This window comes from Pieris rapae, chromosome 3 (genome assembly GCF_905147795.1).
Source record: "Pieris rapae chromosome 3, ilPieRapa1.1, whole genome shotgun sequence".
Taxonomy (NCBI): domain Eukaryota; kingdom Metazoa; phylum Arthropoda; class Insecta; order Lepidoptera; family Pieridae; genus Pieris; species Pieris rapae.
This window is the reverse complement of record NC_059511.1, coordinates 1,390,251-1,406,885: the sequence shown is the minus strand read 5'-3', so window position 1 is coordinate 1,406,885 and position 16,635 is coordinate 1,390,251. Positions and strand designations below refer to the sequence as shown.

General features: G+C 31.7%; 1 long non-coding RNA gene across 1 annotated transcript in view; it reads left to right on the top strand.

Annotated features, from left to right (window-relative positions):
- The first annotated feature begins 2,070 nt into the window (after nucleotides 1-2,070).
- The window catches only part of LOC110991524, a 98,341-nt gene continuing 83,776 nt past the window's right edge, over nucleotides 2,071-16,635 (top strand). Inside the window, exon 1 of the long non-coding RNA XR_006751291.1 lies at nucleotides 2,071-2,175. This is a non-coding gene — a long non-coding RNA (uncharacterized LOC110991524). The remainder of the gene's footprint in view (nucleotides 2,176-16,635) is intronic.

The window sequence follows — 16,635 nt, the reverse complement described above, 5'->3', positions numbered from 1 at the left end:
AAAAGTCTATATCATAATGGTTACACAAAAACTGACTGACCTTGGACTTTTTATGTGTCTTTAAAGTCCTAACTGTGCTACCCACTGAAGTATTACCAAACCTATTCGACTTAGGGTCCTTCAAGAAAAGAGCATAACAATTCTTGAAAGGCGGGCAACGCACTTGAGAGCCTTCTGGCAATGTGAGTAGGTACCCATGGGCGGCGGTATCACTCAACACCAGTTTTCTGCCCGTTTGCCTTTCCATTAATGAAAAAATAAGAGACGAAGACGAAGTTATAGTGTTACTTTAAATGTAATACCTAATCTCCACGTACTTAACATCTGAATATAATTTCATACATTGCGTCTATCGTCCGTAGAAAACCTTGGGAAATGTTGGGTGTATAAACGTCATTAATTTTCCTATAATCCGTTTGAGTGAGCATCGCCGTCTAATCATATTAGTCTATCATAAATCAAAGTACATGAAGAGAATTCAATTGGACACCCCCAGTGAATGAGGGTGTACCTTTTTTAGTGTGAAAATATTATGTTACAGGGAGCTATTAAAGAAAATAACTTTTTTAACGGATTGAAGCTGTGTATTATTGTAAACTTATAATTATTTAAACATAATTTTCAATTTAACCGACGTTTCGCGTGCTTTACACCGTGCGTGGTCACGGTGACTGAAGACAAAGGTGTTGAATGTCAAAAAAGTATCACAGCTGTCGAAAAGTTGTATTATATTTATTTCCCCGGAGATTGTATCGACTAAAGATGTAGGGTTTCTGCAGAAATTTCTCACGGTATCCTTCAGAATTTATGTAGTGTTTTTCTTTAAATGTGTAAAAGTTATGTTAATAAAAGACAATACTAGAGGGAGCTTGTCGATTGAAGTATGTAAAAATGAATGAAGGGCAAATAACGCTCTCTCTTTCTCTCTCTATTTAAAACTGATACTGACGAAATACGGAAGGTAACCAGACCTTCCGTATTTCGTTTCTTAATCTAGTCGCTTTTGTGAAAGCGTTTCGTAGCTTACTAAAACTATGAAAATTTACTAAGTAATACGTAAGTGGTGGTGCACGGCAAAAAATGTCTTCAGAATCGGTCGGTTGTGGGACGACTGTGGTGGAAGTGATACGGATGGTATATTTTTAACACAAAGAAAAAAATTGAACCTACAACGGGATTATTGAAAGACGTTGCAGTTTTTTTTTTTGACGGAATTTTGACGAAAAAGTTTTTACTACAGTCAAAATCTGTTATAACCAGAAAGTTATTCTGAACGAAATCGTTAACGATTTTGGCTGTATATATAAAAATTAAATTGTAGTATATTATTTAAAAAGCACATCAGAAAACAGTGAGAACAATAGAAGAAATCTCATAAATAACTTATAAAACATATTAAGATCATCTGAAATTATTTTTACATTCTATTGATGGATACTATAACACCAAGATGGCAAAAAAAAAACAAAAGAATGTCTAATACAAAAGTTATACAATACATAAAGAAATCAAAAGTTTAAGTCAGTTCTGAACCGAAGCTTGTTACAGTAGGAAATGTGGAATATTTTAATAATGTTTAATAAATTTCAATAATAAGTAAATTGAAGGGAATTATTTACAGTCATAGAATATCAAACTCTGATAAAAGAAACTATGATACTTATTTACTGAAAAAAATTTATTTTTACCCCATAATGCGACTGAATTGACCCAAATGAAGCATAAAGAAGTATCGTGTAGTCATACAAACCCATTACCCCACGTGCTATTTTTGTTTCCTTAAGAATCGAATTTATGTCCTCGAGCCTACACACACAAATACTCTAGTTAATATTAACGAGAACGACACTTACACTTACACAATTAACACTTATTTAAAAATATTCAATACTAAAGAAACTTCATGTCTAAAATATTATTCTCTATTGACTATATAAAAACTCTTTTTATTTATGTTCCATAGATTATCTATAACAACACTGTAGAAGGCGTAAAAAGTTTTAGTAAAGATTGCTCAGCGCAGATTCCAATTGGAGCGAGGAAAAGACAATTTCCAGTGTGTCATTTGATTCGGAGATGTGCAGTCGCGTCGTCTTCCGCGTAGTTTCCCCAAGTTTATAGCGTGGATTGTGTTCTGTGGTTTGTGTTATGAAACAGGATTTAGGCGCACTATTGGTAAGGTTTATAAATATTAAAAATATATGTTGGAAAAAAATGATGATACTAAATGATTTTTACTTTACTAAGGCGTCATCTTATTTATATACATTAATATCTTATTTATGTTATTTACTATTTTATATATCATTTTAAAAAACAACAATAGATTCATTAATTAAATTTGATTTATAATTTGTTATCATTTATATAAAATTTGATATATTGTGTAACTTTATAGTAAGTATAAATACATTCTTTATCCCCCTTTTCATAAAACATATCGGTCTACTTGTATTCTTAACTAAATAACTCTTTCGTCTCTTTCTATTAAATGGTATTTTGGCTGGAATGCAAAGAAATATATTATGAGAGATTACTGTAGTTAAAACGGCACAATTATATTGGATATATTTTTGGAATCGGTATCGGGATACAAGGTGTATTTAATAATTGAGTTTCATTATTACAACTCTATTTGTGTTGAACGATTATTCCCAAATTAAAAATGCTTTCCGTGACAAATATTTGGTAAACAAATGTCACTATTGCTTAAGCAAAATTAAATAGTTGTTTAATTATTCACGAAACATCACACACATAATTTAAAGTTTTTCAGCAGTAATAGTATGCAGAAGGATTCAGTGGAATTCGTTCTTATCCAATGCTGATCTAACAGCTGAAGAGCGTTTTCAATAGTGTTATAGATCAGCAAATACGTATTCTGCAATTATAAAGAGAATACTTTTCTACGAGTCAAAAGTTTGAGGCCTTTAAATATGTTCATCATCGGACGTTGCAACAAAATAATCAGCTGCCCACTAAAGAATTTCCGAACCAATTCGACTTAGGAGCGCACCAATTCTTACAAGGCTGGCAACGCACTCGCGAGCCTTCTGGCATTCTGGTTTATCGGAATCACTTAACATCAGGTGATCTTCCTGCCCGTTTTTAAAAAATATATATAATATAATATTAGAAATAAACTTTCATATATCCTTTTAAAATATACATATTACCAATGAGAGCGTATATTGATTGCTGCTCGAACGAGTGATTTTTTACGACCCATTTTATGATGTACTGCAGAATTGGAGTACTCTCACTATGTCTATATTTACGGCCTTTTACCATTTTTTATTTTCGACAGGTTTGAACAAAATGATATGAAATGAAATCGTTTATTTAATAAGCTAAGATAGCGGTACAATTAAATAGATTAATTATAAAAATCAGGATAATCCGATCCGATATATAAATAGGCATGCAAATATCATATTTATTTTTATAATGTCATATAATAATACAAACATTAACATAATGTCATAATAATAGGTAAGTTGAGTTATTTAGAATTGGTGTCAAACTAATGGTTTTTTTTATAGAACAGGGGGCAAACGGGCAGGAGGCTCACCTGATGTTATGTAAGATACCGCTGCCCATGGACACTCTAGAGGGCTCGCGAGTGCGTTGCCGGCCTTTTAAGAATTTGTACGCTCTTTTCTTGAAGGACCCTAAGTCGAATTGGTTCGGAAATACTTCAGTGGTATCATTATATTATATGTATTGCCTATAAATACGTATGCGTAATATTCGTTAAATATATACGTAATAAAAACTTTAATATGAAAGTGCTTTTGTTAAAATTACCCATTTTTCATGAGATATAAATCTTATTGCTCCGTTTTAACCAAAACAGAAAACAGTCTCTCTCTCTTATCACAGCGAAAACAAAATTAAACTTATTAACGTTATTGTCATATTTATTTATTTACAAATATACCTGCAAGACTGATAAGGACTAGATGTCAGTTTAATTAGTGCGTTTATAAATCACAACGCTTTTAGTTCTGGGCCTCAGATTTGTGTATCTGTTTCATTGGTCAATTTAATAGGTATATAATAAAATTATCAACATTTATTTTTGGCTGTAAAGCTAGCCAGTTTCCTTACGATATTTTCCTTCTGTTCGGTTGATGTTAAATGAGCATACAGAGTCCATTAATGCACGGGATTCGACCCTAAGACCTAAGGGATTAGAGTCACCCTTACTGCGTTGATGAGTGACTAATTTAAGCAATATACCAAATTCTTCAGGGTTTTATTTCAACCATGCAGAACCTAGTATTGTCTTTTATTAACATTTCTTCATAGCTTTTACACATTTAAAGAAAACACTTTTTTACCAGATTGAAGCTATGTCACCATGACACGCACGATGTAAAGCACGCGAAAGGTCGGATAAATTAAAAGATTATGTTTATATAATTATAAGTTTACAATAATACATAGCTTCAATCCGGTAAAAAAGTGTTTTCTTTAAACATGCTGAACGTATTAAAAAAATATTTCGATAACTTGGCACTTGACCTTGAACTCATATGAATGACTGTCGTCGAAGCTAATAAGATAACATTGAAAATATTTTAGCATAGTACGTAAAATATTAGGCTTAAGTAAAACGTGCGTAACACACACACTCAAAGAAAAATTTATTGATTGATTTTAACAATTACGAAAAAGGTTTTGACTTAAGAAACTCGCTTTAATTAATTAGAGTTGTAATATACATTTAGAGTGAGACTCATACCATCAATAAAATAACTCTTGGGTTACCGAATCACCCAATAAATATTATCGTTATTTTTAGCGTTACTTTCTATCGGAACGTATATAGTAATAAATATAAATCCTACTAGACAGAAATTAATTCAGCAAGAGAGAATATAACTGGCAACAACTCAAAATGAAGACGCCAACTAACACACAAGTGGAAATTATTTTAAAATAAATGTAATCTTGTTTAATATGACAGATGTTTATTAAAAGATAACCTCTTTACTGAGTACGCGTCAAAAATCATACAAATCATCACTGTATCTATGTTAAGAATAAATTTGTCTATAGATAATAGATTATATTTTCTAATCAAAGAGCGATATATCTATAAATTGTCTACGGGTTACGGGTCTTAACTGTATAGCCGAAAACAAAAGGCGAACGAAATTAATGATGAAACAAATCACATCGTGAGTCAACCCCACATATACCGTCAGTTAATATCCTTACTTTCACACCATCAAACAACACAGCCGAATTACGTATTTACTTAGTTCGTAAATTTTCCTTTGGGAAATGTTTTAACTTTTACGTTTATATTAGTCATTTCATCATTGGCTAAATCATTAGATTAATTGTTTCATGTTATATATAATTAATGTTAGCAGTTGAATTACAGAGTAAATAAATACATAACACCAAACAGGTGAATGATTGGGTATTATTTGCAATTACGACAGCAAATACATAAATAATTACTGAAGTGTCTTAGATACTGAATATATACAGTCATAATTCCATATTTTAATGAGATAATAAACACGAAAAAATATGTGAAATGGCGCGAAATCGATATAAGTTTATATATTATGTTCCAAATTCAAAATAACTAAAAAGTTGAAAAAAAGAAAAGTTTCGGCTAGACTCTTGAATTGTAGATTACAATTATACGCCCTTGGAAATATAAACGTTTATCAAACACTGTAATTTTAGAAATCTAATTAAGTCGAGAGCTTAGCACTAGCAAATTATTTTCCACTCACAATGCCCTGTTTATTTACATTAGAAGCGATAATGTTTTTAACGACGTGTAATTGGTTCCGCGTTCTTTGTTCTAACATCAATAAGTCGCGAATGAATGAATTGTACTCTTTAATAATAGAGTCATAATGACGCGTCAACTGTTGCTAGTCAAGCTAAAAGTTCTATTACATATAAAATGTATTTTTAAGTGAACATCATGTTACCTAATTTAAAGAATAGTATATTTCATTACAAGTGCGGAAAGCCTGTCATTGCAACGAGTCCGACGGATGTCTACCCGAGCCGAGGCGCAGCCGAAGGTGAGGGTTGACAGTCGGAACAAGTTGCAATGACGGTTCCGCACGTGTACTGAACGACTATTTTTAATACAGTTGCGAAAAGATAAAGCAATTTAATTAAACTATTTGCTTTTTTTCTATTCTCTCTACGGAATAAATTCGTTGCACGTAGATATGTAGCGACTTATATGTTTCCGGTAAATTGTTCTCCGAAGCATTTTATGCAATTATACTGCGTTCGGGTGGTATTCATTCAAATAAAATATCGTCGAAATTACTCATTTTGTGCAACAAATAACTCTACTCGAAAGAACATCTTTGGAAAATGGCGCCAACCGCAAAGAATATGAGCAAAGCTTGTTTTTTCTTTTCTTCACCCATTCTCGGTAGGCAAAGGGAACTTGGCCCATACAGCCAATTCTTCAGTAGACTATTTTTATTAAAAGAAAACCAAATATAACTCATTGAGTCCAATCATTAAATCTGATATTGAAACAAATAGTAGCTTCTTTTTAAAATATTTGCATGAATCATAAAAACTTCTGTGATTTTTTTTAGTAAAAACTTCATGGTTAGTTTTTTCTTTTTAATATTTTTTTTATTGATATGAAATAAAATAAACCTAACCTAACTTATTGAATCCAATTATTAGTAAACTTTTTAAAAATACGTATTTGCATATATTATAAAATTCTTTTTAATATTTTTTTAATTGATATGAAATGAAAAGAAACCTAACCGAACTTATTGAATCCAATTATTATAATATTTAGAAATCATATATCATAAAAACTTCTATGAATCTTTTGAATAAAACCTTCGTGGTTGGTTTTTTCTTTTTAATACACATTGTTTTGACAGTTGGCAAAGAAAACGCACGAGTGCGGGAATGGCAAAGAAAAAGCACGAGTGTGTAATAGCCCACTTTCCGAACGCTATACCCCCCTGCAATATGCCACTTTTTGAGCAACTGTATTAAAAAATATTTTTTTTACCGGATTGAAGCTATGTTAAAAGACAAAATTATTTAAAATTTTTGATCTTTGGTTAAAAATTAAAAGAAACAGTGTAATTAGCGAAGACTTACAAACATAACAGACGTCGTCAAACATTTAAAGTTTCTGACTATATATAATTAATTATAGTAATTCATAGTTTTATAGTTTATAGTAGGTGAATACAGGCTATTTTTATGATTTATTTTATTTAATTGTTCAATACGTTCTACTCCATTTTGATTCAGTATTGCATGCTTCGACGCGTTATTAATGTTTCGTATTGTTTGCGCAGCGGTATTGCCACATAGCCCAGTCATATTAGGTAAGAAAAGGGGTCAACCTCGGAATGAAAAATAATAAGCTGCAAATTGGTATGAACCTTTGTTTTGTCATTCTGAATGTTGTCTCAAAAGTCACAATCGTTATCGTGTCCGCGTCTCAAGATATTCAAGGTCAAAGGTCACAAAAATCGGTTTTTCGCGAATATCTGGCTTCCTATCGGTTAAATGAGATTTGCATTTATTATAAAAGTTGTAGGCTATAAAATTCCCTACAACTTTTGTTTAAACTTTTTTTTCATACGACCAACCGTTTTGAAGGTAGAGCGCGAAGTGCACATCGTACAGACATAAACCTGTACAACTGTCAACACTTCCACCAACAAGTGCAGCAGCTCATCAACACATAAAACGTGTCTACTACCAGATTCAAACGTGGTTAGGGAAGGACTTAGAACCTCAAGAATGGGGCTGGATGCTTGAAAATGAAATCCTGGAGCCCATACGAACGTTATTACCTCCAGCACCAGCCGAACTACTAAACGTAATATTTTGCAATTGCAAAAATGGTTGTGGTTCCCGCTGTGGATGCAGAAAATCAGGGCTACAATGTTCTTTAGCTTGCGGCCAGTGCAACGGACAAGCTTGCCTCAACGCTTCACTGTATCCAAGTAATCCCGATGAAGAAAATACATATGATCCCGATATTCTGGAAGGTTTGGAGATGAACATGACAGATAATGAGGATGATGACAATGAATCGAACATTTTTGAGCGACAAGAAGAAGAAGAAGACGAAGAAGAAGAAGATAATTAGCTTCCATTTCCAATTTCATTACAATTAAAATCAACAAAGATACTTTTGATATTTGAACTCACATTTTGATAAATGTATATTATGCCGTATTTAATAATAAATAAAAATATGTGTAAAATATATACTCTTACTATCATTTTAACTTAAAATAAAACTAAAATATATAATCCAGAATTAATAATATTTTATACTTAAATAGTTAAATATGAATAATTATATATAAATAATCAAGTTACTTACTTTAATTAAATATAAATAATTAATAGTTAGAACATAAATAATAGGCATTGTTTAATAATTATAATTATTGTAAATAATTGACTTTATAACGTACTGATAACCATAACTCACGCTTGACCTTGCATTAGGCCGTATATGACTGTACGATGTGCACTTCGCGCTCTACCTTCAAAACGGTTGGTCGTATGAAAAAAAAGTTTAAACAAAAGTTGTAGGGAATTTTATAGCCTACAACTTTTATAATAAATGCAAATCTCATTTAACCGATAGGAAGCCAGATATTCGCGAAAAACCGATTTTTGTGACCTTTGACCTTGAATATCTTGAGACGCGGACACGATAACGATTGTGACTTTTGAGACAACATTTAGAATGACAAAACAAAGGTTCATACCAATTTGCAGCTTATTATCTTTCATTCCGAGGTGAAACCCCTAATATGACTGGGCTAACACAGGAACTCATAAAAGTGTACGAACTTTCAGTTTATCCATAGCTCCAAAAACCACAATGTAACTAAAACAAAATGCTGAATTTCAACTAAATTAGGACGGCTTTGGATAAAAAAAATCCAATTTCGAATTGCGCTCCAATCCATAGATAATTAAACCTTTTAATGCTGGTTATAGAATCCCTAATTACATAGGTAAAAACACGCAGGAGAGACTTTGTAAAATCGTTAATTTGTACTTTATCTTCATAGTGTTATTAGCTCAACGGCTGCCAAATAATTAAGTTCAAAGCCCGGAGCTTGTTTGAGTTTGCCCTCAGCACATTTTAATTGAAATACAATTAGGTTCTTTAATAAAATACTAATATGTTAAATTAAACATTTAGGACCCTTAAACCTTGAACAATTTTAAACCATGACTTATAAAAGCACACAATCAATGTGTAGAGCAGTCTCATTCTGCATTTAATAGGAGCAACATGGAGCTAATTATATATAGCAGGGGGGATTAGGGCAGGAGACTCACCTGATTATAAGTGCCACCGCCGCCCATGGACACTCCCAATGCCGAGGTCTCGCGAGTGCGTTGCCGGCCTTTTACGATTTTGTACGCTCTGAATCCTAAGTCCCTAAGTCTGGTTAAGTCTGGTCCCTAAGTCGAATTGGTTCGGAAATACTTCAGTGGACAGCTGGTTCCACATAGTAGTGGTGCGCGGCAAAAACTGCCTTGAAAAACGCTCAGTTATGGAATGGCGGACGTCGAGGTGATACGGGTGGAATTTCGTATTGTGCCTCGACGTCCGATGATGAAACTCTGCTGAGCCTCATGAGCCTGTTTCAGAACGATAAGGGAGCACTGGTCGCAGTAGTGTTATTAAAATAATGTGTTTTAGTACATAATAATAATATCCGTAGCACAGATAAGCAACCTTCATCATCAGTTCAAGAGCCTTCAAATAGGATATATGATACCAGATTTACTGTAACCACTAAGCTACAATGGCATTATATATTATGTAAAGAAAAATATATAGACATAGTTATGTAAATTGATATTATCATTTCGTATTTAACATATGCCCAGATAATTATATAATATTTATTGAATCAATGACATAAGTTTATCTAATGCGCTGACCGGAGATATAATCGGTTTTCCTCGGTAGGGTTGCCAACGTAAACTAATTTTTTAAATTATAATCTAAAATTATCACGTTTTTTGTTGTCTAAATTTATAAATGTAAAAATAAAGATTTTTGGGTGTAAGGATTTATAATAATAATAAAATAAAATTTCAATTTATTACATATCTTCTTCCATAAGAATGGAATTGTTTACCGTTTCTAAAAGCCGTGAGTGTGTGAGAGAGTGTGAGAATATTAAAAGTCGTATTAGATATCAGCAGCATCTCCTACTCTACATAATGTGTTCAAAAGCCAGTTCTTTAATCGTATTGTATTGCATAATCAATAATTAATCGTTCCTCTACAAGAAAAGGAACGAATGATTTTTCAAACAGTTTTTAATCGTCATCACAAACACCTGAGATACTCGCCATTTAGTATTTCATTAATATTTAGCACACACATTAGGAGAATCACTTAAGAAGACAATATATTTGTGTTAGCTAAATATACCAGAAGATTTATGGAAAATATATTTTGCTGTGAGATAAAAATCGGTGGAGGCCTTTCGATATAATTGTACTCCCCAATGTCTCCCCTTTCACAGCTACGAGAAAGAAGATACTGACCAAAAAATATATGTGAAAGATTATTAACTCTGATATAGGTAAAGTAAAACTTACTGATTGAAGAAAAATATCTTGAGGAAACCGAGATGTCTTAGACCCAAGTCGACAGGGTGTGTCAGGCACAAGAGGCTGATCACCTACATGCCTATTAGATTGACAATTGATCATGAAACAGATACAACAATCTGAGGCTCAGACCTACAGAAGTTGTAGCGTCATTAATTAATTTATTATTTTTTTATCAATTTAAAATCCCTGTTCACAACCCTGATTTCATGTTTTACGATTTTATTATAAACACACTTTATGACTGCTGTTAGTTTACTGTCGGATATGTTTCAAACTTTTAGATTTAAATTTATTAATATTTCATTTTTATAATAAAATTAATGTAATATTTGTTTCATTTATGAAAAATGTATTTGATTATAGTACTTACGTATTGAACGTATGTTGTTAATACAGTGGTAGTAGTAGTAGTATAGTAGTACTAGTAGTAGTAGTAGTAGTAGTATAGTAGTAGTAAACAGTGGTTCTATAAATATGGACACTGTTTACAGATTCTCCTGATCCTCGTAAATAACTTCAAATGTAAAATCATTATAATATAGTAGTATATCGTGAAAATATTTCATAAATTAACAGAAAGTACATTTACGAATTCAAAATCAACTGTCTTACAAATTCATAACTGTAGTAGACAGTCACCACCCACAAATATTTACCCTTACCCAACAAACCTTGGGCGTAGCCGACAACACAACGTGACATCACGGCCTTTAAATCATTCCCTTCTAAAATATAATTGAGTTCCTGTAAACCGGCGTTTGGTAAAACCGGAAAAGAGAAGTAGTTTTAATAGCCATAGTGTATTTATTTATTTATTCACACGACATATTTATTAAAATATAAATAACATAATATATAACATAAATAACGTAATATTATATATAACATAAAAAACGTTGTTTTTTGTATGTTTCTTTTTAATTCATTAAAACTATAAGGGATGTAACGGGCCTTATCGCTAACAAGACATCTCTTCCAGACATCTTCAGTAAAGGAAACAAAGAAATATGCCGGGTAAAGTTGTTAGAAAATTGCAAACTTTAATCTAAAATAATACAAAAAAATTAATAAAACAATCTAATCTTATGCATTCATGAGTTGCGATGCAATCCAAAATAAAAGTAAATACAAGAATTACAAAACATGATTAAGTAGGATATGGTTAAGAAACGTTTCTGCAGAAGAGTTTTAAAAGATGATAGACCGGGAGACAGTGACACAAATTGTTGGGTCATTTGTACCAGTCTGACGGTTCTTTAGTTTTAATTAACGCATTCGAGATGATATCGGCTGTAAGTCACACCGGAGAAGTATGGCATGACGCATCCGCCGCTTATTTTTTTATGAACTATAACTAAATACTAGAATTTTATGGAACAAATCAGTTGACACTTGTCAATGACTTCAACTAACACCCTCGCGAGGCCCAGGCATAACATTATGCTCTGCTCTGATTATTCGTAATAATATTCGTACTTCCTTTCTTTAACAAATTATTCTAAATTATGATAAAATTAAATAAAATCAAATCATATTAAACAAAGCGACAATAAAAATCAACGATCGATTCCCGATCAGAACATTTTCTGATAATCGGATCATACCCATATACTTACTTATTGACAAAACAAATATTTCTGTCCTAACAGGTGACCCTAAATATTAAATCACACACGAAACAAAAAACAAACATTACAAATTAATTATGAAAATCATGCTAAAGAAATTTATAAAAAATACTATTTACATAGGTATACATATACAACGGGATAATACTAAATATTAGTTATTGATTAAATTAACGTAAACTTTTAATTTATGTCAAAATTCATCATCATAGCATATCTATTACAACAATAACTTGATAAAGTAATCCGATCTTCAACAAAGGGAGAAACTTTACGTTGTCCTCCTTAACAATAACATCGTAAAAAGATTTTAAAAAATGTTAAAAAAAAACTATAAATAAATGGTAAACAAAATTTTACCTAAAAATAATAAATAATAATTTATTGCAAGAATATGGTATAAAAATGTTATGGTGGTACATTCGAAAGTTTGCATATTCTGCCACAGATAATGGCGTGCAAATATGTCTTAAAAGGAATTTAACATAATAAGTAATATCATTTAGTCAATTCTTATATTATTATTTGTCGATATGATTGATTCATTGATAAAATATGAATTTATTAAAATATATTATTACGTTATCAATAATTAACAGAATAATATATTTTTTTCAAAAGCATTATATTAAGGTTTTGTATTCACAATGTCCGGATAAGTTCCAAATAAGCTATTTATTACTTATTGGTAGGATAAACGACTCTGACAGTTGCGTTTCACGACTGTCAGAATGTCATGAAACGCGAAGTTTCTTATTCGAAACTTTTATCTTCCAAATAATTTATGTGTTGCATAGCTATTTGGTACTTTATCCATACATTGTGAAACCTTAAATCTTTTAAAGAAGATACTTTAAATGATTAATAATGGAAATAAAAAATTGTATTTTTCGGATTTTTTTTTCACACATTTTTGTTGTGTTCAACTCTTATACACCATATCAAATCTTTTCTTAAGTTGCTATGTTTTAATATTTCTTGGTTTTTAATTTAACTAAAAAAGCAATTGCCATATTTTATGCTTTCAATATTCAATCTAAACTTTAAACATTTTCAAATTAATTTTACAAGCATAAGGTGCCTTAGGAAATGGAAGGGCTTTATTGAAAAGCATTTTCCGGCATTTAATAAAACATTTTCTTCAAATTTTGGCCTTCGTTTGAAGCGATTAATTTGTATAATTGAAAATCATGAGACCGGTGAGTTCTCTAGTCAAAATGATATAAAAATATTACGAATTGCCAAGGATATGCTATATTAACGTAAATTTGACGTTAGAAGTAACTTAAGATTACTTTTTGCAGATCTTAGATAATTTTCGCTTCCTCTAAAAGTGACCGAAGCTTCTTCAAGTTATTAATATACTCGATTGTCATACAACGCTTTCCGTATCCAATATAATAATGCGGTCAGAGTGCTGATGCGGCTGCCTCGATTCTGCAGCGCATCAGGGATGTTTGCAGAGGCGCGGGTGGATTGTTTCTACGGCACCATGCGCAATAGTCCAGTCATTTAAGCTTAAATTAGGTAAGAATCTCGGAATCCCCCTAATCTATGAAAAAGATATGTATGTTATTAACAGTCGTTTAAATACACCGCATAATTCATTGAATCAAAATCAAAGTCAAAAATCATTTATTCATATAGTTAATACATTTATGAACGTCAAAAAAATATACATTAAATGCTTCTACATTTGCTGCCAGTTCTCAAATCAAGGGCGTAGAACGAAGAAAAGAACTGGCAATTAATTCTCCTCCAATCTTTTTAATCGCCATCTTTCCATATACTTTCTAGCAATAATAAACTAAGGACAAAAACAAGAATCTCTTAGTGTAATGGATGTTTATCTAACCTGTCAATAAATAGCAAATACGTCTGAAGATTCCTGAACAGGCGCCAAACACGCGTCAGTGATCCCTTAAAATTGGATTTATTTTGATCGGGATGAGAATGCCTTTATCTTGTGATTTAAAGGTGCCAGAGCGTAACTTATAAAATATAACTCCATTTTTCTATACAAGCTTTGTATTTGTATGTGATTCCATTAAATTTTTTATTACTGTTCCATTTCCATATCTAACAACATACAATACATCGTGTACAAAACGTAATAATGAATAATATACATCTCTGAGGTCGTAAGTTCGAGTCCCGCCTGTTACAAAGTCGCTCGCTTTTTGCATACAAAAACTGTTGTTGATTAATCATTTTACGATTTTAATAATACAGCGATCAAAAGCTTTATGAGTCTATAAAATTTATGTATTTCTGTTTCTTGCATTGTAGGTGATTATCATCTTGCGTTGTAAACATTTGTCGCCGTCTCGATTGTTATTGTTTACTGAAGAAACAACGAGAGAAAATTACAGTCTACTTTCTTTCTTTAAAATCTTTTCTCATATGATATAGTCGTAGCTATAGTATATAGTATAAGTCTTATCCTTGAAAGAGAAAGGTCCTTTGATATCCTACCGAAGTTTCGATGGACCTTAAAGAAAAAATAATCTATCTAGTATACGCTTTTGAATACTATTATACAATTTTATGTTTAAAGATTTGTTTATGATTCCCGTTCGTGTTGGACAAAATTGCAATCATTGAATGCGACAAAGAATAAACTCGTTAAGTCTAAAACGACATCATACGATGCGACAATTGTAGCAAGTTTAAACGAGCAATATAGTTTTATTGCTATCTCCATCAATGTAGAACATTATAATGAAGTTTATAAACTTCTACCCTTATCTGCAATCTCCTCGTGCATTGTTGACATATATGTTTAATCTACGCTTATGTAAATAGAAAAGATTTGATTATTTGATATGATCACAGTGTTTTATTGTTATTATTATTATTACTCTTTAATGTATAATATTCTTCGGTTTCAATATATGTGAGGAACATCTATCCTATCCTATCCGTCGGATTGCTTAATTTATAGAAAGGCCGGCAGCGCGCTTGCGCGCCTTCTGGCAGTGCGAGTGTCCATGGGCGGCGGTGTCACAAGTAACATCAGGTGAGCCTCCTGCTCGTCTGCCTCCTGTAACATAAAAAAATAAATTAAAAAAATACTTTGTATTTTTTTGTTTTGTAGTTTTATTCTAGGAGTACACTGTCTTCACATATAATTATTTAAGCAATGCACTAATGCATACAAAATATTGTAAAACCGTTTTTAAAAGAGTTAGTTACTTGCCCATTCTTCTCCTTTAATGGTAAAAAGTAACTTCCAAAAGATAGTTTCTCTTTTGAAAGGGGCAACTAGAATATTTTTTTTATTTTATTTACCATCCAAATGTGCCATTTTAGGTGGTCTAATAGGAGTAACTTTGACTTTGATTTTAGAAATGTATAAGTTTAAAAATGACATTTTTAAACTTATTTACAAATTAGCTAATTTGAAGCATTCTTTCGTTAATATAATGCTTTTCTACCAGCAAGTATTTGTCGCGAAAACAATTTCGGTTAGCTAACTAAGCTTGGTTTTAAAAGCATTCCCAGATGGAACACGCCATTTCCATATCGTCCTCGGGAAGTTTTGAATTGAAAAAATCATCTATGCTGCATTGAAAGCCAACCTATATAGATAGGCTTGAATTAAAATTGGACAATTTAATTGAACACATACGTATATATTTATAATATTACGATTTAAAAAAGAAAAAATAAAACATACTTTTCATTTCGATTAATCTTTATTTTAAATGTAAAAATATGCGCAGTTTATATAAATAATCTGAAATATAACCAATCTATATTACGATTAGTTATGTATATAATTAAATTATTATAATTACATTAATCTTGTAGTTTACGAAATCTAAAGGGAATCTTCGTTTGTAAGAACTGTGATGGTATTATTTTATAGCTAATTTCCTGACTCTGTTGTCATCGGATTAAATAACTTAGAGCTTGTAAGACTTGGAGCGAGTGAAATACGAGGCACAAGGCCGAACGCGATGGAGACTCGCTGTGGACGCCCTCTGCCCCACCTAGGGGTTAAAGGACATAAGAGAGAGATGTACAATTTTGATTAAGCACCCATTTCTTTTAACATGCGCATGCGGCGTTACCTCGCTCTGAGGCGTTCAAGTGCAAGCGAGAACGAGCGACAAAGAGGCTCAATCGGCCTCCGCATGTTCTAAATAAATGTAACTTGATCTTTTCAATTGTGACTGAGTAATCAATCCCGTTGGTTTTATTTGTTTAACTATTGTAAGGCCTAAATAACTTTAGTAAGAACTATGTATTGAAAATATATTTTGTTTCATAATTTTACATTCGCTGATTATGTATGCAATGACCTATTTAGTCATATTAATTATGTACGTGATTGTCAGCTCCATATAAAGTGATAAAT